General features: G+C 36.7%; 1 long non-coding RNA gene across 9 annotated transcripts in view; it reads left to right on the top strand.

Moving 5' to 3' along the window:
• The window catches only part of LOC102547510 (uncharacterized), a 212,828-nt gene that overhangs the window by 98,429 nt on the left and 86,717 nt on the right, over positions 1-27,682 (top strand). For 5 of the 9 annotated variants that reach the window (XR_010059786.1, XR_005496102.2, XR_010059787.1 and 2 more), the window contains 2 exons: positions 18,444-18,580; positions 26,087-26,343. This is a non-coding gene — a long non-coding RNA (uncharacterized LOC102547510). Of the gene's footprint in view, positions 1-1,678; positions 15,128-18,443; positions 18,581-26,086; positions 26,344-27,682 lie in introns of those variants that run through there. The other 4 variants (XR_005496107.2, XR_005496106.2, XR_010059788.1 and 1 more) reach the window with 2 other exon arrangements.

Here is a 27,682-nt window from a genome sequence, read left to right as displayed (position 1 = left end):
CTGGTTCAACTGGAGGTCACCATGTAGAAGAATGCAAATCGATCTATTCTTATTACCATGTGCAAAGCTTAAGTCCATGTGGATCAAGGACCTCCTCATCAAACCTGATACACTCAAACTAATAGAAGAAAAAGTGGGGAAGAGTCTCAAACATATGGGCACTGGGGACAATTTCCTGAACAAAACACCAATAGCTAATACTCTAAGATCAAGAATCTACAAATGGGACCTCATAAAACTTCAAAGCTTCTGTAAGGCAAAAGACACTGTCATTAGGACAAAACAACAATCAACAGATAGGGAAAAGACTTTTACCAATCCTACAGTTGATAGAGGGCTAATATCCAAAACATACATAGAACTCCAGAAGTTAGACTCTAGAGAGCCAAATAACCGTATTGAAAAATGGGTTGCAGAGCTAAACAAAACATTCTCAGCTGAGTATTATCGAATGGCCAAAAAGCACCCAAAGAAATGCTCAACATCCTTAGTCATCAGGGAAATGCAAATCAAAACAACCCTGAGATTCCATCCCATACCAGTAACAATGGCTAAGGTAAAAAACTCAGATGACAGCAGATGCTATCGAGGATGTAGAGAAAGAGGAACACTCTTCCAGTGTTGATGGGATTGCAAACTGGTACAACCACACTGGAAATCAGTCTGGAGTTTCCTCAGAAAATTGGACTTTCCCCTACCTGAGGACCCAGCTATACCTTCCTGGACCCATACCCAAAAGATGCTCCAACATACAACAAAGACACATGCTCCACTATGCTCATAGCAGCCTTATTTATAATAGTCAGAAGCTGGAAAGAACCCTGATGCTCCTCAACAGGGGAATGGATTTTAAAAATGTGGTGCATCTACACAATGGAGTACTATTCGGCTATCAAAAATAATAACTTCTTGAAATTCATAGGCAAATGGAATAAACTAGAAAATATCATTCTGAGTGAGGTAACCCAACCACAGAAAAACACACTTGGTATGCACTCATTGATAAGTGGATATTAGCCCAAATTTTGAATTACCCAAAATGCAATCCACAGACCGACCACAGGAAAGTCAAGAAGAAGGATGACCAAAATGTGAATGCTCCCACTCCTTCTTAAAAACAGAAAAAAAAATCCATAGGTGGGGATATGGAAGCAAAGTTTAGAGCAGTGACTGAAGGAATGGTCATTCAGAACCTGCCCCACATGTGTCATACATATATCCCAAAACTAGATAAGATTGATGAAGCTAAAAGATGCATGCTGAAAGGGACTGGATATAGATATCTCCTGAGAGACACATCCAGAGCATGTCCAATACAGAGTTCAATGCTAGCAGCAAACCACTGAATTGAGAACAGGACCCCCTGGGGGGAATTAGAGGAAGGATTGAAAGAGTTGAAGGAACTTGCAACCCCATAAGGACAACAATGCCAACCAACCAGAGCTTCCAGAGACTAAACCACTAATGAAAAACTATATATGGACTGACCCAGGGCGCCAACTGCATCTGTAGCACAGAATAGTCTTGTAGGTCTACCAGTGGAAGGGGAAAATCTTGCTCCTGCCAAGGTTGGACCCCCAGTGCAGGGGAATATGGAGGGGCAGTAAGTGGGAAAGATGGGGGAAATACCCATATGGGAGAGGGGGAGGGGGTGAGGGATTTTGGACAGGAACCTGGGAAAGGGAATAACATTTGAAATGTAAGTAAAGAATATATCTAATGAAAATAAATAAATTAATTAAAAAAACAAAAAAGAAAAAAATCAGTAGCTTTCTTCTATTCAAAGGAAAAACAGTCTGAGAATTTAGGGGAATGACACCCATCACAATGGTCAACAATATTACAAAGTTCCTTAGTGTTACTCTGAACAAGCAAATAAAAGATTTGTATGACAAGACTTTCAAGTCTCTGAAGAAAGAAACTGAAGATCTCAGAAGATGGAAAAATCTTTATGCTCATGGATTGGCAGGATTAATATCATAAAAGTGGTCATTTTGCTGAAAGCAATCTAGAAATTCAATTCATTCCTTATCAAATTTCCCACTCAATTCTTCATAGAATTAGAATTAGAAAGATCATATGACAAATTCATTTGGAATAACAAAAAACACAGGATGTTGAAAACTATTATCAATAATAATAGAACCTCTGTGGGAATCACCATCCCTGACCTAAAGCTGAATTACAGAGCAATAGTGATAAAAACTATATGATATTGGTATAGAGACAGTCAGGTATATCAATGGAATAGAATTGAAGACCCAGCAATGAACCCAAATAACTATGGTCCCCAAAAAGAGCTGAAATTCAGTGGTGGGGGGCCGTTTTCAACAAATGTTGATAGTTCAACCTGAGGTCAGCATGTAGAAGAATGCAAATTGAGCATTCTTATCTCCTTGTACAAAGCTCATGTCCACATGAACCAAGGACCTCCACATAAAACCAAATACAGTAAAACTAATAGAAGAGAAAGTGGAGAAGATCCTCAAACACATAGGTACAGGGGAATTTTTTCTGAACTGAAAACAAATGGCTTATGCTCTAAGATCACAAATCAACTAATGGGACCTCATAAAATTGCAAAGAACAGTCAATAGGACAAAATGGCAATGAACAGATTGGGAAAAGATCATTACTAATCCTACATCTGATAGAGACCTAATACCAATATATACAAAGAAATCAAGAAGTTTGGTTTCTCCAGAGTCAAGTCACCCTATTTTTAAAATGGGTTATAGAGCTAAACAAAGAATTCTCAACTCCAGAAAACTGAATGACCATGAAGCACCTACAGAAAATTTCAACATCTTTAGTTATCCTGGAAATGCAAATCAAAACAACACAAGATGACAACTCAATCTAGTCAGAATGGCTAAGTTCAAAAACTCAGGTGACCACAGATGCTGGCAAGGATGTGGAGAAAGAGGAACACTCCTCCATTATTATAAGCTGGTACAACCTCTCTGGAAATCTGTCTGGCGGGTCCTCAGAAAGTTGGACATAGTACTACCTGAGGACCCAGCTATACCACTCCTGGGTGTATACCTAAATGATGTTCCAATAAAGAAGAAGGACAAATGTTCCACTATGTTCATAACAGCCTTATTTATAATAGATAGAAGGTTGAAAGTACCCAGATATCCTTCAAGAGAGGATGGATACAGAAAATGGGGTATATTTCCTCAATGGAGGAAATTAAAAACAATGACTTTATGAAGTTCTTAGGCAAATGGATGGAACTAGGAAATAGCATTCTGAGTGAAGTAACCCAATCCCAAAAGAACACACATGGTATGCACTCACTGATAAGTGTATGGTAGCCCAAATATTCAGAATGCAGAAGATACAATTCATAGAATATGATGCTCAAGATGAGGATAAAACCAAAGTGTAGATGCTTCAGTACTTCTTAGAAGGGGGAACAACCCCAGCTCTGAAAAAAAAAAAGAACCAAAAAAAAAAGAAGGGGGAACAACATACAGGAAGAAATATGGAGACAAAGTATGTAGCAGAGACTGAAGGAAAGGCCATCCAGAGACAGCCACACATGGGGATCTATCCCACATGCAGTCACCAAACCCAGATACAATTGTGGATGCCAAGAGGTGCATGCAGAGAAGAGCCTGATGTAACTGTCCTAAAAGCTCTGCTAGAGCCTGACAAATACAGACGTGAATGCTTGCTGGTCACCATTGGACTGTGAACGTGGTTCCCTAATGGAAGCATTAGAGGAAGGACTGAGGTAGCTTAAGGGGGTTTGCAGCCCCATAAGAAGAACAACAATATCAACCAACCAACCATGCCTCTCCCCAAGAGCTCCTATGGACTAAACCACCATCATAAGTGAGCACAGGAATGGACCCATGACTCCAGCAGCATACGAAGTAGAGGATTCCCTTATAGGGCATCAATGGGAGGAGAGGCCCTTGGTCCCGTGAAGGCTTGATGCCCTAGTGTAGTGGAATGCCATGGAGGGATGATGGGAGGTCTTGGGTTGCGGGGAGCACCTTCATTGAGGCAGTGGTTGGGGGGATGGGAGAGGGTGGAACTGGGAAAGTGGATAACGTTTGAAATGTAAATACATAAACTATCCAAAAAATGTATTTATGTATTGGATTTTTATCCCAATACTTTGGAAGTTGTTCTGTGAACATTTTCATTTAGCTGTAACTTTCAAAGGGAGGAAATGTTTTGTGACTGCCTTTATTGTATGTATAAGGCTGTAAATATAATAATACAAAAAGAAAAAAATAGAATAAAACAACTATTATATGGTTTATTACATTGATTTACTTGTTTATGTTGGGCCTCCCCTGCATTACAGGGATGAAGCATGATGATCATGTTGATGATATTTTTTATTTAATTTAATTTTGTTTTATTTCACTTTGGGGGGAGGTCTTCTGTCTTTCAATCTGACTTGTGTCCTAAATAATATTGGCTCGTTCAATGGTGTTTATGAGTGCCCCTTCTGTGTGTTTTTGTTTTGTTTTATTTGCTTTTAATAATTGTAAGAGGATTGACTGGAAATCTTCTTTAAATGTCTGGTAGAATTATGATGTGAATTCATTTTTTGATATTCAACATGCATATTTTTATGTCTTCTTATATTGTCAACATCTTGGTTTTGTTTGTTTTAGTTTGGTCGTTTGTATGATTGGTGGGTTAGTTCATTGTGGTTTTGTTGTTGATGCTATTGTTGTGGCAAGTGGGGAGGGAGATGATTTCCCTCCTTCATGATGTATATTATGAATTTCTTTGGTGTCTATTCTCATACTTTCCTTTTTATTTCTGATTTTGTTTATTTGGGTCCTCCCTTTTATTGGATTTGTTGAGTGCCTCAGACTCATTGCTTTTTTATATTGTTTCCTTGGTCTATTTTATTGTTTTGGAGTCCGATTTTAATTATTTCTTGCTGTCATTTGGTTTTGGCTTGTTCTTTTTTTTTCCATTTTTATGTCGAATTATGAAGTCATTTATTCATGTTTTTTGACTTATTAATGTAGATAATTGAACTATAAATTTCCCATGCCAGACTACATTCAATATGTCCTAGAAGTTTTGTACTGTTTGTTTTCATTTTCATTTAGCTACACGAAATATTTTATTTTTAATTACTTTTTGACCCATTTATCAATCAGCAATAAGTGGTTTAATCTCCAAGATTTTATGCATTTATTTGAGGTTTGTTTGATATGAATTTTAACTTTTATTGAATTTTATTCAAGATACAGGGCGTGATTTCAATTTTCTTGAATTTGAATTTGTTTTGTTTTATAGGATGTGACCTATTTCAGAAACTTATTGGTCTTTTACGGGCAATATACTACAGAATACGTAGCTCATTTACTATATGATGTTAAATAATTCTTACATTTTAAAATTTTTTTCTAGATGATATGTTTGAAAAAGTAGAGCATTTAGATCACCTACTATTGGTGGATTGGTGTTAACTGGTGTCGTTTAATCGATTAGTAGATTTTTAAAGTATTTGGGGACCATTTAGTATGTTTACTTTCTTGGTGAACTATTCTCCTGAATAGAGGGATGAAACTCTATATCTTTGCATTACTTTAGTTTAAAATTTTATTTTCTCAGATATAGAGGTAGTGATTCCTTCTGGCTTCCTAGTTCATTTGACTGGAACATTTTTTTATCCCGTAGTTTACTCTAAGGTGGTGTCTATATTTAAAACTCAGATGGATTTATTACAAACAGAAATAGTTGAATTTTGTTTCTTGATCGATGTACATGGCCGTGTCATTTTATTAACAAACTGAGGCCATTAATATCTAAAGTTATTATAAAATATGTGTGTTAATTTTGGTCATCATGATTGTGTTGTTTATTTTTGGTGGTGTTGTTTGTGTGCTCAGTTGTATTTTGAATTTTAAATGTTCTGGCTTCTCATTTTCTTCCAAAGTGTCTATTGTATTCTCATTCATCTCTTAGGTTAGAAACAATGCTTTCTGTTTTTTCTTAAGGTTTGGTCTGTTGGATTTTTAAAGGATGTTTATATCGTGTAAAGTTTTTACTTCCTCATTTGTAGCAGATAGTTTTGCTCAATATGATATTCTGTGTTGGACTACACAGTCATTGAGAACTTGCCATGAAGTGATCTATTCTCCTCTGGACTTCGTTTCATTCAGAAATCAGTGGTTATGTCTTCTTATGGGACCTACAAGATTTGTTTTTTTCTTTCTTTCTCTTTTTTATTTTATTTTGTTATGTACAATTAATTCGGCTATTATATGTCATAAGAATTTGAACTCCTGACCTTGTGTATTTGTTATTCTGTGTACTTCATGTATTCATATGTGTCTTAGTTTTGGAAATTTTTCTTCTATAATTTTGTTCACTATCTGGACTATGTCATTGATTTGAGATTCTTCTTTTTGTATGCTTATAATGTAAAGCTGTTTTTATTTTCCATGGTGCCTGATAGTTCCTCTGTGTTCTTTTTCTGTGTATTTTAAAGTTGTTCATGTTCCTTATGTATTTGGTCTAATTACTCTTTTGATCTTCAACACTTTATATTCTATCTTCTGTTTGACTCCTTCTTTGTTTAAGATTTGCCTTTGAGTTTTCTAATTTGGCTATTGGATTTTTCATTCCCCCTTCATTTCAGCTTTAAATCCCTTTCTATCTTTTTTTTTTTTTACATTTTATTCTCACATTCTGGAGTATCTTTGACATTTCCATCAGTTTCCGTTTCTTTTTCTTTTTCTTTTTTTTTTTTCTTTTTTTTTTTTTTCTGGAGCTGGGGACTGAACCCAGGGCCTTGCGCTTGTTAGGCAAGCGCCCTATGACTGAGCTAAATCCCCAACCCCCCATCAGTTTCCTATATGTGTTTTCCAGGGTTCAATTAAGCATTTGTTAAGTTCTTTTCCTGTGATTTCATTGGTCTCTTTCTGTTTTCTTTTTTTAAAGACCTTGGGTTTTTTTTGAGAACATCTTTTTATTGTTTTTTGTAAACCTCTGTGTCCTATGATTCATCTAGTTAATCCTCATTTGTACACATTTATGGGGATTATTGAATTTTAGACAAAAGTATAGTCTTGATCATTCATAGTGTTGGTATTCTTGAAGTGATATATTGGCATGTGAACTTCCTTTGTTAGTTTTGGTTTTGTTGTGGATGGAGAAGGTTTGGCAATACGAGAAGATGGAAAGATGGTTGGGTACAGAGGTTGGAAAGGGCTTGGATAGAACAAAGTCAGATGGGCAAAGGAGGCTGGGTTGGAATAAAGGATGTGCTTCCTAGTCCAGGTGTAGTATATTGGAGTAGAAAGGTCTGAGTACAAAGTTTTGGTACAACATCAGTCAGTGCTAAGTTTTGTGGGATAGACACAGCGTGTGCAAAGGGGAGAACACACTTGGTTGATGCACTGGTTGTGAGACTCAGGCTAGATCTTTCTGACTGTAGAAAAGGAAGAAGTCATGGTTATTCACTGGCCTAGACCTTGGGGAAGATGTAGAAATCTGGATAACAAGAGGGATAGTTGGGCATAATATAGAACCCCTTTTTAAATACTCTAATAAAAAGAAAACCTGAGATAAAGCTGGACAGACTCCATTCCCCTTATCCTTACCAAGTAAAAGGGTATGCATGAAGTTGACACACAGTTATACAGTTTGAAGCAAGAAATAAAATCCCAAATCCATCATGATTGTATCATGACAGGAAAGCAAAAGTATAAAACGTGGCTCCCTCTGTATTAACAGATCAGGTAAACCAATGCTAGCAGATTTTTTGCTTAGAATGAAAAGTCAATTCCCATTTTTTTGTGAACCCTGAGAGCTGTCCAGTTGTCATTGTTTGTAGTTTACAGTTAGAATTATTCCTCCTACTCTATCTGGTAGCTTTGAATGTTGGCTATTTTGATGTGGAATTTCTTGAGTGCGTATATTCTACTGCTTGCTTGAAAAATTCTGCCTCATCATATTACATAAACTCAGTAATCAGCAACTATTTTAATATGGGACCACCTCAACAATAACTACCTTCACAAGAATGAATAAAGACTTTCTATGTCCCCAGAGTGCTGGTTATATTAAAAATATAAAAGATAAATTGGGTTTTTCAAATCTTGGAATAATATTGCATTTTTATAGCATTGCCCCTAAAAACCCAGCAGATAAAATTGTGTCTGGAAGTGCAAAAGGCTGAATTTTGAATAAAGGAATTTGTGTTCATTGTGTGCAGAGCAGAGAAAGAAAGGGGGGGCTGTGGGCAAAACCAGAAATTTCACCCACTACCCAGGCTGCTTCTTATTAGTATTAATTGCAGGCTCAGTGTTAAGTCAAGTATGTGGAGATGTGAGTCCATGAATAATAATGGCACTGAAGCACAATAATTAATAGAACAGAATGCTCCCCAAAGAGGAGACCCCCACTGTGGAGGCAGAAAAGACGTCGTCTTTCATAAGAGTCTGATATGGACATTTGAACTTTGATTTTTAAAGGTGGAGTGAGGTGAAATGAATTCCACTTCATTAGCAATGTGGAGTGAGGCAAACAGACTCTAGAGAAGCAGTCTTAGTTGCTAATGCCCAGATCTCTCCAGCACAGCCAAAGCAGGTTCTCTCTCCTGATTCTTATTAACATATGGAGGGCTTTTTGTTTTTACTCTTGTTTTTGTTTTTAAGCACAATGAAATTATACAGCCCTGTTCAAACACAAAATACAAAGGTTAGTCACCAGCTTAGAAGCTTGTAAACATGTGACCATACCAACAATGAGAACTGTAACCTGAACCTAACCCTTAGGGTACCCAACTTCAGTTTTGATTAAGCAGTGGATGCAAGTGAGTTAGCACATTTAGTGGGTTTTGTATGAAGTGGAAAAACAATCTCTTATTTGCTTTTGTTCTCTGCCACTTGAAAACATACACTTCACTTTGTCTATAGAATTTTCAATGAATTAAATATTAGATTTAGGTTAAGGTATAGAGTCAATAAAAGAAAGACTGCTATGTAGACTGGAATAACTAACTGCAAAATGATAAAAAGTATATAAATTTGAAAATTCTGAATAGAAACAGTAAGACTTTTAGCAGGCTATATAAAGGAAAGGGTCTGTGTTAAGAGCATAAATGGCTCTTTCAGAGGACCTGATTTTAGTTCACAGAATAAACACGCAGCAGCACATAGCCACCTATAACTTCAGCTCTAGGGGTCCTACACTCTCTTCTCTTTTGTATACTCTAAGACAGAGACAATTAATTAATTGGAAATGAAAATAAATGTAAAGAAGTTCCTTTTAAAAATATCTTAGTGAGATGGACAATGAATAATAAACTACTGGAAGCAATATGATCGAAGAGTAAGGCAATCGCACGGTGTAGATTTCAAAATGAAACAAGATGATCGTTCCTGAACTAAAAAGTAACTTCTTCAAATGCTAGATTATACATTTAAAATTATATGATGTAAGCTTTTGTTCTAGGTTGGTATTTGTTGCTGCAACAAACACCATTACTGAAAACAACATGTGGAGAAAAGGTTTAATTTCGTATTATCAGTTATAGTGCATCCATGAAGGAACTCAGTATAGGAACTCCAGCAGAACCCAGAAACCATGGAGAATCAAAGAGGAGGCAGATAGGTGGAATTCAGGGATGCCTGTTGGAGCCCCAAGTTCATGCTCCTAACACCTCTTTTACTTACCTAGATCCTGACCAACACGTTAATCCTATCTGTGATGATGACACATTGGAGTGATTCACAGTATTGGATAGCTAAGACATCATTTGAAAAATGAAAAATAATAAACTGTTTCCTTGAGCAGGTTGAGAAGCTAAAACTACCACTGGCATTGGACACAGTGACTACAAGAGCAATGGTGTTGCCTTAGTGAGAGTAAGTGGATATGAATGAATTTAATGAAATGTGTTCAGGCGCAGGCAGAAAATACAGTTCAGTGCTCTGGTGCAGCACGATGCCCCAATTCTACCAACTAACAAATTTGCTCGAAGTGAAGACATCCCCACTGGACAGCTGGCCTTGTGTGAGGCCATCCACATAATGCACTGTGACAGAAATTACCATTATAAACAAATGAACATTTACAAATTGGGACAAGGGGGAATAGTCACAAAGCTAAGAAGGCCTAGAACCTTCTGATTGGAAACTGATTTTCCAGAGAAAAAAATTTTTAAAAGATTATAGACACTTCTAAAAAATGGACATTAAAATGACTTTACGTGTATACTAGCCTTAATTTTCAATGTTTTTCTATTTTCAGAAGAAACCATACTCTTAAAATAAGAGGTAGTTGCTATTTTGGAAGATTTTCTAAAACTTTCAAGAAGTATTATTATTTTCATATTAAATATAATATTTTTTAATATCTGAAAAATCATGTTTTAGACCTAACTTTGTGGGCCTATAGACAGATGCTTTCATGATTTATATTTGTGCTACAGATTAGGTCTCCTCCACAACACACATTTGTCACTGCCACTTGCATCAAAGTGGATGTGAGACAAAAGGCTAAAGCTTTCTAACAATTGTAAAGTACCTACCATGGCTAGATTTTGCTATTTTATATTTAACATTACTTAATTACTTAATCAAGTTGATAAGGAAAGTTTCACTTCAGATGAGACTGAACCAGAACAGGACAAAATTTTCATCCAATACTTAAGATTTCTTGTTGTTCACCCAACTTTCATTACCATGTATCAATTCTTTGTTTGTTTGTGTGTGTGTGTGTGTGTGAGAGAGAGAGAGAGAGAGAGAGAGAGAGAGAGAGAGAGTCTGTGAAGTTAGATTATATTCTCTTTGTATGATTCACTACTGTATTTACTACACACATGTTGTGTGAGATGGAACTGTCCTTCCTAGGGAGGAATAGAAGATGTATACCATTCTCAATGCTCATTCTTTTCATGAAAGCCAATCTTAGAACACACTCCAAGATGTTGGGTTAAGAACAAGTGCCTACCCACACCTCTTTGCCCAAACATATATATGTATGTGTATATGTATATGTATATGTATATGTATATGTATATGTATATGTATATGTATATGTATATGTATATGTATACGTATACGTATACGTATACGTATACGTATACGTATACGTATACGTATGTGTATGTGTATGTGTATGTGTATGTGTATGTGTATGTGTATATGTATATGTATATGTATATGTATCTGTATATATATATGTATATATATGTCCAATTTGATATATGGAAATTGTGCCTGTTTCTCAATTGTGAAATAAAGACACAGCTATCGTTGAAACTCTTCGAAATTAAATGTTCAAACCACATTCATTTTCACATCTCTCACCAGGCTTATCCTTGTACATAAAAATAATTACAGATTTGTAAAAAATATTCCTTAGGTGTCAATTATCTTGGACTGTGTAAAAAATTCTCCATGCTTAGAGAAGACAAATTTGTTTTTTCACAATTATGGAGGCTAGAAGTCTGGGTACTGGGTAGAAGATAGCCTGGGCTTAGGATCACCTCTTTTTCTGACGTACGGAAAGCTGCTACCCAAATCCTAAGATGCAGGCAGATATATGCCACGTTCTTTCATCCAAACAGACCTGTTTCTTTACATAAGGACCCCTCTTACACATTCCCTTAAACTTAACTACCTACACGGAGGTCCTCCTTTTAATAGGATCACATGAAACTTTAGGACATCAATACATGAGTTTAAAACAATAAATCCTGTCCCATCATAAATATTTCCTGCTTTATACAAGCTTGTATTACAAGGTTTGTTCAGAAGGACTTAAATCCTTCTAATCAGCAGAACTTATTTTTAATTCACACTAATTGTAGTTTTGACATAATTATGAGTCCAATTAAAAAATCAATAATGGAATATTGCTGATCATCCTGTCTCATAATAAATATATTTGTTGTTTTGTATTTTTAATATTTACTGTTAGACACAAAAATCACTGTTCATTTCCAGTTGATATTAGAAAGCTTACATATTTCTTATAACAGGGTGACAGAATTAGACAAAAAACACATGAATGTCATACTCAAACATGCCATGATTGCACAGAGTAATAGGAATGTAATAAGTTGATTAATAAGAGGAGGCCCACATTAAATATTCTAGGATAAAAATATTAAGTAAACATGTTTTGGAGCAGTTAGTAATTCAAATTATAGTTCTATACCCAAAAGATAAGAATCCATTTTGAGGTCATGATAACCTCTATATCTTCTAGCTAACCAGGAGTGAAAAGAAACAGGAAACATGTCTGTTTCCTGTAGCTGGAGAATCCAAAGAGAAGTAGTCACACAGGAAAAAGGAAGAAACTGTCTTTAAATCTACAGAAAATACCAGTGGTTAAGTACACCAGCCAAACATCAGCATGTGCCATTCAGATGGGGGTCTTATTAATATTTAAATGGAAACTGAGTGGAAGCTAAGAACTCTGCCTCAAAGAAAAAGGACTATAATTTTCAGAATGTACACTGGCAAAGAATTGAAAGTAGAGAATGTCATTAATAGTCATTCCATTTTTTTTTGTCAGTCATAAAGACAAAGTTCCTAAAGTTATATTGTGTTCTGTCCTTAGGTAGTTTATTTCAGCTAAGCTAGATCACCATATTGATTGCTTCAGAAATCAACAGGTCCAGGTCTGTATAAGCAAAAGACAGGGCAGACTTTTTCAACTGGAAGGTGGTTGTAGGATTTCTTCCATCACCCAGGTGAAATAATTAGTCAAATTTCCTACATGTACATAATTTTTATTTTTATTTTTCTACCAAGGTACCTAACATGTGGGAGTTTGTCTCAGAATGTCCTCACATAGCAGCTAAAATAAGGAGGAAAAGTGGGTGTAAACTTTTTTTCAAGGCTTTTAACAGATGAGGAGACACATAGATTTACTCACATGTGTAAGAGTGAAATAAAGCACCATTCTGGTTCATTTAGTGGCTTGAAGCTTTGATATTGCTGTTCACTTGACGACCTTAAGTGAAAGGTCAATGTGTGATGATTTCAACAACCATCAGATGGCTCTGATCAGTACTGCCCTTGTGAGCATGTATTGGTGAAGCTCTGGCCAAAGCATGATATAACCACACCAAAGCAAGTGAGGTAGCTGCTTCTGTCTCATTGCTTCTCACAACTGCTGATGAGGTTCTGTGGGAACATAGGAACAGAATAGGAACAGAAGGAGGAGATGACAGGATGGCATTCTATATCACACAAGAAGAAAGAACGATCTCCTCACAGGAGAGATGTGAATAAACCTGGGGTGGGATTGCCTGAGGTGTGGCCAATAATTTGAATAATATCTACCTCTCTAGTAGCCTCTGGATTAGCCCAGCTTTGAAACACTTTTGGACTATATAGTTGAAAAAGAAGTGCTAGACCTTGTAGGTGTTAAGACCATTGAAAATCCTCAGTGAGAAGTTAGGAGCTGGGGTGAAGGCTGAGTCAGTAAACTGCTTGTTGCATGAGGAGAAGGACCAGGCTTTCATTATCAGGTTTCCACTTAAGAAGTCAGGTTTGGCACTTTGTATTGATAATCCACTCTGCTCTGGAGGCAGCAATGAGATTCCTGAGCCTTGAGATCCAGACGGTTGAGACTCTCAATGAAATCCAAGTTCAGTGACAGTCCCGTGTCTAAACATCGGGCAAGGAACAATTGAAGAAACATGTTGGTCTGTCTTCTTCATTGTTTACCAACACAAACACAACTTAAATACATATGTATATACACACACACAGACATACACACACACATACACACACACACACACACACAAATACATAAAAGGGGAAAGAAAGCAGGTAGAGAGGGAGAGAAGGGTAAGGGAAAAGGAGAGGGGGAAAGAAATAAGTAGGTTTTGCTTCTAGAAGCCATTTCTGGTCTCATAAAGAAGCAGGACATGTGTGGTTCTATGCTTCCACCTCACAGAAAGGTGTCAGGACACCACACAGGTTGGCAAAACACAGAGGTGACAGCCTATGTTCCTTTTTTTCCTGTTGCAATTTTTGGCTCATGGGTGCCAGCATGCCACTGAAAGGAGATAAAAGTCAGCCTAAGATGAGGACCTCATCCTGTGCTTCTCCAGGTGAGATGATGAGGGGCTAGGGCAAGGCTGTGGTTCTTAAGCTTCTGGGTACCCAGATGTTGCTGGTAACCTTGAAGACTTGAGACCTGGTGCTGCAGGCCTGATATGAGCACCAGGATGGGGTGAATACGCCTTAGCTCAGCGTGTTCCAGAAGCCCAGAGAGGTTTACTGTGGAAGACTTACATACATGCTGCTCAGTATGAAAGAAATCGTTTTCCAAGGCAGTCCTTGAAGAAGGAGAAAGTCATTGTTTATCCATACTGCTAATTCATGATGAAAAACAGAGGCATATGACTTACTGAGAATGGACCAGAGATTAAATACCTTCTGCAGAAAGGAATGTTCAGGAAGGGAAGCCTCTAGGTTAAACCCTGGAACCCTATTTAGATACCTACCTCATTAGCATGGATAATTCTGGGTTTCTATTCTATGTGACCAGTTGTCATAATCCACTTAGTGGGGTGCCATGGTCATGTGCTCCAGGACAGGAATCTGGTCAGACCAGATTCAAACACCTACCATTCTCAAGTATGAGAATTGCTGGGGTTCCTTACTCTGCTTGACCTTAACAGTTCTTCTACCTAGTGACATGATTCATTCCACCCCACAGACATGCTTAAAGCTAATGTCATATTTTGGCATGTTGATAAGCCTGAATTTTAAGATCACAGAAAGTGTCCAGATTTGAAAAGTATCTAAACTATGGCCCTTGACTATATTATGCCAGCATATTGTCTCATTTTCTGATGCTGTAATAAATAAATACTTTGACAAAGTTAATTGAATGGAGAAACACATATTTGACTCACAGTTCAAACTTAGAGCCCATCATTGATGAAAATCCAGGTACAGGAACTTGAAAAAGCTATTCATACCACACATGGAGCACAGAGCAATGAATCAGCGCATGCTTCCCAGTGCTCCGCCTGTTTTATCCTGCAGTTCAAGGCCAGCCCATGATGTTGTCCAACCAATATCCAGGTTTATTCCACCTCAACTAACCTAAATAATATTATGTCTCACAGGTATCCACAAAGTCAACACTTTCATCCCAGGTAATTCTTAGTTGTATTAAATTAAGTGTGTGTGTGTGTGTGTGTGTGTGTGTGTGTTTCAGGAAATGCTCATGTCTGATATCTTCTGGTTTTACATGTATTCCACTAGCTTGCTTATTCTATAGGCTCAGCAAGGGTACTCAAAAGGCATTTTCGATATAGCAGTATTGAAATTTAGCATGGCACATGGTATAGTAGGGATATAGAATGTAAATAAAAGGCTTGTGATGCAAGGACTGGGTATGATCTTGATTTTTTGGAAGGTGGTAGGGACTTCAAGAGGTTGGTCGATTGAAAGTCACTGAGAAGGTACAGAAATCTCAGAACTTACCGTGGTTGGTCTCTCTTTTGAATGTGAGACATTCTGAAATTTGACTTTTCACCATATATCCCTCACAAACTAACAGAGCCAACAGTCCAAGAAAAGCGATTCTTAATATTCTTAAAAATATAGGTCATAGTGAGGTTTTTCTCTTAAATTTCGAGGTGATTGTGTCAGGTATTCTGTTAGCGTAATGGAAATCTCAACAACACCCTGCTTTTGGAGTAGAAGTGAGAAAAGTGTCCTCTATACCACTAACCAGATGTAATCAGCATATGCATATGTTCAGCATACACATATGTTCTCAGAATATTTATCAACCACCTGGGTGTGAGAAGGAAATATACGTTCAAACTGCTTCTGGGAAAGTAGGTAAAGGGAGAGTTAGTTACTGCTTCCAAGAATGGTTTGCATTTCTGCTTCTCTCTCCCTTTCCTTTCATTGTGGTCTAAATAATTAGGCAGAACACCATAATGACAGTGTGTGTAAATTATTAAGATGCATGTTCTGTTTTTAGCTTTTTTATTTCTGTGAAGCCTGTGCTTTAGCAGTACTGTTCTTCAGGCCTACAACAGAGATTCCTTCCTGTCATTTGTGCCCTCATCATGCAAATACTATTGTCACAGCCCCATCGGTCCCAGGTGCCATCCATCTTCAGCCAGAACGATTGCTTTATTACCACATTCATCAATTTGTGCTCTGGGCTCCAGTTAGAAGTGACTTGGAAAGACAAAACTGTTGCCTTAGTAATTGAATATGAAAGTCTTATTAGGCACCACTTTCACTAATCTGAGATGAAAGTCACTAATGCGATATGACTCTAACACTGAATAAGCAACAATAAATTCTGATACGATGTGAATATTAATAGATGCAACAGGAGAGTGTTAATATGTTAATGTGGTGAGATATTGCTAACGAGATGTGAGGATTGCATTTGAAAAGCATTAATATCACCTCACTGCAACTCCCTAGATTTGCAGATATCTTGCTCTAAGACAGCCTCTGTCTAAATTCCAGAAATAAACTGCTTGCTTTTGGAGTCACTGCCACAATAAAAGCCTGTCTTATTTCAATGTTCCAAATGAAGAAATATAAGTAAACAGTTATTAAGTGCATTGCTCTTTGGCACTCTTTTTCACCTATTGATTGAATCACATAAACTATACAAAAAATATGAGTTAATAGTTGCTTGGGTAACAACACAACTTACCTACATTCTGGGAAGAAAGAAGAAAGAGCGGGAAGACACGGAATTGAGTTCTTCCTTTATCACAAGGCACCTCCATTTCCACTGTTCTGTTTCCAACCGTCCATGCTCCAACCTTCTGCAGGTACTTTTCTGTGTTTTACTCTGCCATACCCGTGCCAGTTCCAAAGGCAGTCACACACTAGTCAGTGAATTGGACGCTTCAAATTAAGCTACCTTTGGTGTTGTTCCAAGTTTTCATCCATTTTAGTGTTCTAATTTTGCTATAAGTCACATGTCTCTAAATGTCTGACTAATGTTCCAGTACTGTGTCTGAAATCACTTATGTTGACATTAAGGAGTGGCTGAAAATCCTGTCTTTACCTCAGAGTTTGGAGTTTATGGTTAGGTAGTCGGAGGTAGTACCTTCAAATATCCAATAAAGCCTATGTACTTGCTTGCGTGCATGCATGAGTGCTTGTATGTGTGTGCATATGTGTGGGTGGTGTGTGTGTGTATGTGTGTGTGTGAGTGTGTGTGTGTTTGTGTGTATGTATGTATGTATGTATGTATATACGTGTACTTGTGTATATGGGTAGTATGTGATGCATGTATGTAGTAAATTAAAGTTTTATTTTATATAAAATTTACTTGCTAGACAATTTTCAAAGTCAATGCTTAGTGTAATTAGGGTCAATCATGAACCATTTTGAAGAGTTTACTTACTTAAGGCAAACTTGTAACATTGTTCCACATCTTGTCAGTCTACCATGCCTATAGAGACCTCATAGACTGCATTAAAGTTCCATAGCATCAGTCAACAATTGCAAGTTACTGTCTACTTATGTGTTATTCTGCATTAGACACTTCTGATTACAAAAAAAATAGCAAAACGTGGCTGTTCTTGTACCTAAAATTTGTCCATTTCCCTGGATACATAAAAATACCTATGCAACATTAAAATATGAAATAAAAATTCATAATTCAGAATATGGAGTACAAAGTATACTACATTATATTAAGAGTCGGAAAGATAGTGTCTTAGGAATCACAATTTAAGAAGTCAAGTTTTAGGGGTTGGGGATTTAGCTCAGTGGTAGAGCGCTTGCCTAGGAAGCGCAAGGCCCTGGGTTCGGTCCCCAGCTCCGAAAAAAAAGAACAAAAAAAAAAAAAAAAGAAGTCAAGTTTTGTGGACAGGATTGTCTCAAAACACAGCAGTCACAAAGAAAGTTTTGAGTGTGCTTACTGTGCAATATACTGTTTATTAAACAATAAGGTAAGAATTTGTTTATTTCAAATCAGGGCTAGAAAGATAATTCCATGGATAAAAGTGTGTACTGCTTTTACAGAGACCTTAATTTTGTTCTCAGCTCTCACACCAGGCAGCTCAGAGTGACCTGTAAGTCCAGCTCCAAGCCATTAAACATCCTCTTGTATTCTCTGCCAATGCATGTAGTTACATACACCCATGCACATAAGTACTCACGAGCGCGCGATCACACACACACACACACACACACACAGACGCACGCGCACACACGCACATACACATGCACATGCAAAAGCACATATTTACACAGACACATGCACAAGCACACATTCACACATAAGCACAAACACACACTCACAGACACATGCACAAGTACACACTCACACACATGCACATACATACAAACACACATCTCAAAGTATTTATCTAAAACTTGAAAAAGCATAACCACCGTGACTGAATCTAAAGCAAAACAAAACCAATAAAAACTACTTAGCTGTTTTTTCTAAACTTCTAATTTAACTCTCATTTACAGATGAAGGAATTGAAGTCTAGCAGTGCTACATGGAATTTTTGAGCATGGCACACATACAAATGTTCTCCAAAGCAAACCAAGAAAACAGAAAATTGATGGTTGGGGCCTGGGATCATGATTCTACAGTATAATCTACTGTAAGTCTTTCTTAATGGAGGAGGATATTAGAATTTACCAACATGTTGCCCGTCATCTTATCATGTAATTGTAGGGAAATCATATACTCCAGAGAATTCTGACTACTAATACTTTAATATGAAGTCAGATAGAGAACATTTTTTTCAAGTGGTCTGATAACATCACAATTTCAATGGTGAGTTGTAGATTCCCATATAAGTTCATGTCCAAATCGCTTATGAGTCCTTTGCAATAGTTGCTATTGCGTAGAATTTTATAAATGTTAAGTGATGTAGGTTTTCTGATTACAGGCAGTGCCTTATCTGCCTAAGACTATGCAGTTCTCAGTTTTTCTTGTCAACCTAGAATTATCTGGTGAGAGAAAAAAAGTCTCAGTATCAGATTGTCTGGATTGGGTTGCTTTTCGAGCATGTCCAGGTGATTGTTTCCATTCCATTAGTTGGTATAAGAAGACAAAGACTGAAAATGAGTGGTGTCACCATCTGGATTTGCTCCTGGGACTATAGAAGACTAGGGAGTGCTAGCTAAGGATGACATATGCATTCATTTATTCCTGATTCCTCTAGACTGTTGGTAGGATCTGCTTTAACACCCTGTGTCCTTGACTTCTTCACAGGGATGGATTGAAAGCAGGACTTTTGAGCTAAAATAAAGTCTCCCCTAGATATAGTTAACATATTTTATCTGAAAACATAAAGAAATCAGAATAGACTACACTCAAAATCCAGTTTGAATTATTATTTGTTGTATTTTGCGACATTCACATTCTACCTCTTGCATTCATTCAAATGAAATAGCTGTCCATAAACACTAATATTTGAAGATACTGCAGCAAGGGTAGCAACAACATCATATTGCCAGTTCCTAAGCACAGTCTTCACGTACAATTGGCACAGTAAGCTTCAAGTTTTACTCTCAGAGAAACCAAGGAGAAAATAAAGGGAAGCAAAGGAGCCCATGATTCATGTGGTTGAAAGAAACAAAGCTGAAAACAGAGAAATATAGCCAGTGATAGTTTATTAAATAAAACAAGTAACTAATTTAGTCAGAAATGTTCTTTGGCTACAATCACTTTCCTTTGAAATTAGCTGTTAATTCAAAATCAAACATCTGTTGTGCTGAAATTATTTATACATAAAAAAGTTTCAACCAAGATTCCTAGTACTACAAATATGCACAGCGGGTGGAGGCTATGTGTGTTCTCAGTAGAGGACAATGGCTGATACTTTCTTCCTAGAGACCTTCCAAAACCACCTACACTAAGTCATTTTGTAATAGTATATCTGATAGAAAATACCAGGCAATGAAATTCTCCCTTCTCATGACACTGTTTTATACTATGAAGTCCTAAAGGGACTTAAAGACTCTGTCATGCACCTCCATTCATCCTGCTGTTGAGGACACCTCTTTTCCAAAAGTGCTAATAACAAAGTTGATTCTAGAGATCAGGGAGCAAAGTTGACTTTGAATAGACACATATGTCTGATGGGAACAAAAATTGGAGAAAGGACTCAGAATATAGCTTTGGATAATAGAATGAAAGTCATCCGGAGTTGTTATTAACCTTTATTTATCCAGAAATTATAACAGGAACCCTCAAAAGCAGAAGGTGATCATTCTTTCTTCATAACAACTTTCTAACACACTCTAAAATCGACCATGTGTTGGGTAGATGATAAGCCTTTCAGAGAACTTGAGTTAAGTTGCTCCTATACACAGTATTTTGGTGTAGTTATTTTAGAAAGACCATTCCTTATGGTGGGTAAGCCAATGACACAGGGAGGCATTTTACTTAGAATCAAACATGTTAGGAAGAATTACCCAATTCCTCTTAACAAATTACTTTCAGCTTTAAGAAAATAGCCCAGCTATACAGCCATCTATTTCTGTTTCTGTATTTCATTGGGCTGGGGTATACAGCAGTATATGTAACTATGAATGTACGTACATAAAGCTCTATTTTTATCAGTCTGTCTTCTTTCTATGTATCTATGTATCTACATATCTATCTATCCATCCATCTATATATCTGTCTCTCTGTCTGTCCATCTGTCCGTCTGTCCATCTGTGTCCATCCATCTATTTATCTACGACCTGTCTATGTATCTATCTACTATCTATCTATCTATCTATCTATCTATCTATCTATCCATCCATCTATTTATATTTGTATCTGTGTATCTATCTATTTATCTATCTATCTGTCCACCTATCACCTATCAATCTATCTGTCTATCTATCTATCTATCTATCTATCTATCTATCTGTCTATCTATCTTTCATCTATCGATCCATCTATTACCTATTAATCTATATATCCATCTCTCATCTATCATCTGTCTATCCATCTATCTATCCCTCTACTTACCATTTATCCTTCATTTATCACCTGTTTCTTCATTTGCTGATTCATCTCCTCTGCCATTATGAATGATTTTATATTTATGTTAATATGTATACTGTCATTTTACTCTAAACTTTTGTTTAGAGTTCTCTGTGTTGATACAAGTTAATTAATGTCATTTAAAAATATCAAAATCCTCTTGTTTACTGGACTACTGACTGAGGCACCTTAAAACGCCTGCATTTTAGAAAATTGTAGTACACACATTAGTATGAATCCCTATCATCAAATGTTCAAATAACATTTTCTAAAGTAAAGAAAATACAAGTTTAGAAGCATTGTAAAATTGTGAACTTTGTTTAGTTTCCTGCATTTTATTTACTATTGTAGCAAGCAGTGAAAGCAAATTAAACTACCTTTTAGAGTTTATAAAATTCATATTCATAATATTTTACTGAAACATGCTTATCATAATGTATAATATTGTTCATCTGAAAAACATAATGTCACAATCTTGTTTTTAATTCTCTAATTACTATTGCAGTACATTAATGTTTTTTCTATTTTTCAGACAAAATTGAATTTTCAGATCCTTCATTTACAGAAAAAAAATCTTACAAGTTTGTGAACACTTTAATAAATTTTGTAGCAAAGTCACCAATCAGCTTATTGGATAATGATGCAAGGAATTTTAAACATTTATTTTAGCAAAAAAAAGGCATCAGTTCCTTTGTGATATAGTATTTTAAGTTTTTATTAAGAACATTATTACTTTTATAAATAAAGTAGTCACATTCATGCTCTGGTGGCATGCTGTGCTCAGTCAGTTCAAGAACCTTCAAAAGCTATAAGGGAAGCCGATACCTGCTCCCTGAATTGTCTTTGAGTTCCTTGATGATTTACTGTATTTCCTTTGTCCCAAAATATCTCCATTTGCATGATATTGACACTTGGTACTATATAATTTTGCTCTACTCTGTAACCCTGCCACATGGTTTCCATAATCTGTTAGGTAAGAAGTCTTTGTTGGTGTAATCCTCAACATTTTCTTCTTAGTTTTGCAGTCTACACTTGTTCACTGCTGATGTTATTATATGTTAATTCTTTGATTGTCCTGTCAGGTTCCCTGGAAACGATCCTGTGGTGTTTGGATGGAAACTGTCTAATACTTATGAATTAATTTTCAGGGTGAATAGCACCCACACACTAAGACTTCCATCAATGAGCATGATACAGATTTTCAGTGATTTGACAATTATATTTTCTTATTTCAACTATGTATTCATAATACTCATTCCTAGTTTCTTAATCAAAGCTATGAGTTGTTTTTGATAATGTGAAATATTTATCATTTATACGTAGAAACCTTACTAATTTTTTATTAATCTCAGCTCTTTATTTTCAAATTTTAATTGTTTGATAGTTTCATGTACTCATACAGTGAATTTTGGACATTTCAACTGCTCATTTCCTTCTCACACCCTCCCTCCTACTAAAACCATTCTTTTATACAAAGATTTTAAATTAATCACATTCATTCTTCCTTTCCTTCAAACCCACCGCCCTTTGTCTCTTACTGTCATTCATTATATTTTACTGACAGTTCTCTGTTTGCACTGGCCATTCCTTTAGGAGATGAATGGGAGCATTCTACAAACTGAGTTTTCTTGGCATGGATATTTGTGTGTGTGTGTGTGTGTGTGTGTGTGTGTGTGTGTGTGTGTGTGTGTGTGTGTTTGTGTGTGTGTTATTGCTACCTGCATTTTGATGATTGCAAAGATTTATGCTTCAAACACCCACATCTATCTTAGCTGGTTCATCTTTTCCATTCTCTTTGGTAGTGATTTTTCTGGAGCACATTTCTGTATCCCTCTGAGCCACATATTTTAGAATAATATACTAGTTTTCTTTACTCTGACAACTTGCTTCCCTTTGCTTAAAGTGTTTACTGGGTGATATTGAAAATGCCCACTTCGTTTCTTTTGTCTAGCCTTTGCTAGGATAGATCTATCTTTTTAAAATTCTTCTCAATTGTGGTTTACATTTACTCAATATAAATAGTAGGTTTTCCCCCCTTTGACTGTAGCCTCTAGGTCTAAATTTTCCTTTACAAAACTACAATCTAATACCATTATTTCCTCCTGCTGCAGTTAATTGAAAACTCAAGCTATTAGAAGACCAGTTCCACACAACCATTGCTTTTATTAGGAAAGTAATTCTTTCTCGAAACTCAGGGATGTATTAAATATTCTACGTGCTATTTGCTATCTCATTGCTCATTTCACTGATGGGAAACGCTGCTGGAGCCATCCTATACCTCCTTTCCAAAGGAAGCATCTACTCTGATGTTCACTCTCATTTGACTTGCGCCAGCCTCTTAATTCCATTCCATCCAGGACTTATAGATGTCAAGCTTTAATATTTTAGGTTTCTGCTTACATTTGTTTATGTTACCATGTAGATATCTTTGTGCTCAGCAAAGACAGGCAGTAATCCTTCTTCAAAAGTTCATTCTTTCCATTCTGGGCTGAACACTGAACAATCGGACTTGTCTTTATCCTTCCAGACATTGAAGACCCATCAATATTCGTTAAAACTTAGACAAAGTTTATATAATCATTTTATTATGTAAATGTCTAGGTAAAATTTCATAACATTTTGATGAAAAGAAATAGCAATACTATCCAGTGAGGATGAAAAGGATTTTCATGATAAAAATTGGACAATAATTCTCCTGTGTCAAGTGATCACTAAATTGATAATATCCCAGTATTAAATGTTGTACTCAAGATGAAAACACCAATGACGTTTCACAGAAAAGCAAAGGTCTTTTTTTTTTCTTTTTTTGGAGCTGGGGACCGAACCCAGGGCCTTGCGCTTGCTAGGCAAGTGCTCTACACTGAACTAAATCCCCAACCCCAGCAAAGGTCTTTAGAATGTTAATCTACTATAACTGCTGTGAAGTTTTAAACTATATTTTAAGGCTAAAATATATAAATGCGTAATGAATTCCTGCGGAAATATTTTGATGTAATTTTTTATTATGGGTTTTATTCTTTGTATTTTGGAATTTTCAACTCATGTATAAACGTTATTTTAAAATGTCTGAGTGTGGGGTTGGGGATTTAGCTCAGTGGTAGAGCACTTGCCTAGCAAGTGCAAGGCCCTGGGTTCGGTCCCCAGCTCCGAAAAAAAGAATAAAAAAAAAATGTCTGAGTGTTAGGACCTTACAAAAGTACTGCTAGGAGGAAAATTAGATTCATCCAGGAATGAGCCACTTTAATGTGTGTTCAAAGTAGAGTGGCCAGCCTTCAAACCATTTACACACAAACAACAAAAATGCACTCAGTAGTCTGACAATATAATATATTTGCTAACTAAAAAGAGGTTATTAACTTGAGAGTTGAGGAGTAGAAGGGGTTTGTGGGAGGGTATCTTGGAGGGGCCAAGGGATGAAAAATAAGGGGAATGAGATATAAGTCTCCTTCAATTAAAAATAATTATAAATTTAAGAAGAAAATATATAAAACAAGATGTGTCTTTGCGAACCAAACACAAACAAAAATTCCCAGATTAAATACCAGGGACATCACAGCACCACAGCCTGTCTCCAGCATCACTGAAAAGTGAAGACGTAGAGCTGTTAGACAGAAAGACGTAAATGCAATTGAGGCTCAAAGTGTGTCAGTCATAGGCAACAGACATGTAGAGCTGAACTTGAGTAGTCTACCTTCTGTCTCATCTTCATGAATTACCCAGGGATGTGGACAGGATTTACACCACAAATATTGGCAAAAGCTAAAAATCACAATCAGGCTTTGTTTGTTTGTTTGTTTCAAAGGGACCTTGCAAGATGCATGGCCTTATTTCTTCTTTCAAAAGAAGATAAAATCCAGTCATGTCATCTATAAGGCCAGCAAGCAAAAAGTCTAAGGATCTCCCTTCTTAGACCTGTGTCAAACCTCTGGCACAATGGAAAGCAAAAAAACCTTACAGACACTATCAGAGGCTTTCTCACACACACCCAGGGTGAAAATGTAATTAGTAAAAAAATGCTAGGTGCAAACATTGTGGGCCAGTACTATTCAATCAGAAAATGCTGATTGAGCATATATAAGCACAATCAAAGCCTTTATTTAAATAGGGGTTACAGTCCTAATAAAACACAAAGGGAAGTAGGGGCATAGGCCTCTTCTACAGGTAATGAAAGAAAAAATTAAACTCGTCCAATTACATCTGGGGAAAAAAATCCATTACCTATAACAGAGAGAGGACTGCCCCAGGAAAACTCAGAAGCAAACTAATAATGAAGGCACAATGTCCTTTCAACAGATTCTAAATGAGCTCTAATTTTCTTATATCCACCATTCCCAAACTATATAAATTTCAACTAAGCAGAAAAAAGTGACATGCTGGCACAATTGTTATTCCAAACAGGCCCAGCTGCTTGCTCACCTTAATTAGACCTAGTCCCGAAAGGGAGCCAATCTTTCCTTATTTTCTTCTATGAGTTAACGTGATTTTCCTCAACTTTTCCTTCCTAATAGATTTTGCTGTAACCTTTCAGCAACTGTCACTTCAGATCCTCTCCCAGGGGTCACAGACAAACTGGTCTTTGGCCAAACAAGACTTGAACTCAAGCGATAAAGAGCAAGAGAAAATGAGGGTGCTGATCTATCTATAGGGAAAATATTGGCCTTATCTTCATTTGGATTCCCATCTGTCATATGTGGTGTGTGTGTGTGTGTGTGTGTGTGTGTGTGTGTGTGTGTGTGTGTGTGTGTGTTGTATGTGTATGTTGTGTATGTGTGTATGGGTGGGTGCACACATGTATGCTAATACACAAAATTAAGGAGTGGCAAGAATTACAGATCATTTTCCCCCATATTCCAACAGATTTAAAGATCATTAAAGTAAAAATGCTTTAAAAATCCAAATGCCTAAAGTTTTATCAGAGTGCTTAGATGGTTTTAAAGATTACAAATATATTTTAATCCCTCTAAACAGCTGTAGCCAGTCAAAGTGCTCTCATGGATATCCTGTTTTACTGGGCATTATGCCCTTGAACACTTAACATATCTTCTAAGACTGCCTTTATCTCTAATGTGGTCTAGAAGTCCTCCTTAAGCGTTTCTAAAAGTATTCTGTCTTCTATCCATAGATGCTGCCATTTAATAAGACAGGAGCAACTGCAGCATCCTCAAAGAAACAAAAGTATTCAAGATCTCTCATACATTAATTTGGGCACTATTGAAAGGAGAAAAAAAGTGGACTTGGTGAACCATTTGATGCCATGAACTGTATATGATCATAAACTCTGGCCTGTACCTAGCAAAGTAGATAGTGCAAGAGAAATGTCAATATTAAATTCAGGCTCACAACAAAGGAGAATGCTGACAGCATGCAGCCTGATGTGAGGTAAGTGTTAAAGAAGTAGGATTGAAGAAGAATTCAGAGAATTGACTCGATAGAAAGACTACAGATTCTTCATAGAGAAGGTAAAGTTTAATCAAAGTTTAAACCTGAAAAAATCTTAAGTAACATTTGGAAAGGCAGATAGGCAAAGCCCTGCAAAGAAATCTGATAAAAACTTGAGAGCACGTATAAGCAGTCTGTGTTCCAGAGACTGAGGAAAGGTAAAGCTGCTTCTGACCACACATTCTGCACTGATCCCTTGGCTGAAAGCTGATAGTACTTATTGGCCACCTGATTTAAATTCCTATATTGCCATTCAAATCCAGAATCTTTATTCAACATTCCATGCATATAGATCATGTCTTTCCAAACAGCAGTAAACTCCTGAGGGCAAGAATAGCATATGATATTCTTTATGTCCCCACAAATGCATTATGCATTTGCCATTGCCCCCAATGCATTAAGTAAGCAGAAATATAAATATCATCCACATTGATGAAAGTACGAATACCAGGAGGTGTAGGAGAGAAAGGAGGAGAAAATGTAGAGGAGTAAGGTGGGAGAATTGGATCAGCTGTACAGGCATATGACAAGCCATCAGAATGAAGAACTCAGAAGCAGGGATGAGTGTCTCCAGCAATGGTGTACTCTGTCCTTGATGGTTAGACAATAATGTGAATTATCAACTAGCATATTTCCATAACACAATTAATGTATTTGAAAAATACTTATTTCAAAGTGTTTGACAAATCAGATTAAAACAATTCAAACAAAATAGAAAAAGTCAAGCTTAAATATCTGTCAGTAATAATCATCGTCCTCCACCTCCCCCTTTTCACAGTGCCTGATTAGTTGTATCCTTCTTAGCAATATCTGGAGATGATTTAATTCCAAAACCCAGATGTCTCCTAGGAAGTTATTTTTAGAAAACCAGTCACTCCTGAGCATGCACTTTTATTCCAATCCATTACCAAAGTCTGTCAGTAACATGCCCAGCATTCTTCCCCACGAAGCCTTCTTCGTTCCCTTTCTCCTCTCCTTGTGTCTGGCTGCATGTGCAGGAATCATGTGCTGGCAATACCACCTCAACAGCAGCAGAAGTGCAGTTTGGGAAAGTGTGACTATTCCCGGAGTTAAGTTGCCAGACAGACATTTGCTCGAATTAGCATAAAGAGAAAAAAAAAGAAAGAAAGGAGAAAAAAGTTGTCACATCTGTGTATGTGGGATGTCTTTGGAGTGCAGAGAGAAAGAAAACAGAGAAGAGTATTCTTTCAAAAATTTTCTGTAAAAATTTTGCCACCCATTACCATAGTTTTGGGGTGTGTGTGTGTGTGTATGTGTG

Source organism: Rattus norvegicus, chromosome 18 (assembly GCF_036323735.1).
Source record: "Rattus norvegicus strain BN/NHsdMcwi chromosome 18, GRCr8, whole genome shotgun sequence".
NCBI lineage: Eukaryota > Metazoa > Chordata > Mammalia > Rodentia > Muridae > Rattus > Rattus norvegicus.
This window is presented reverse-complemented; position numbering and strand designations above follow the sequence as displayed.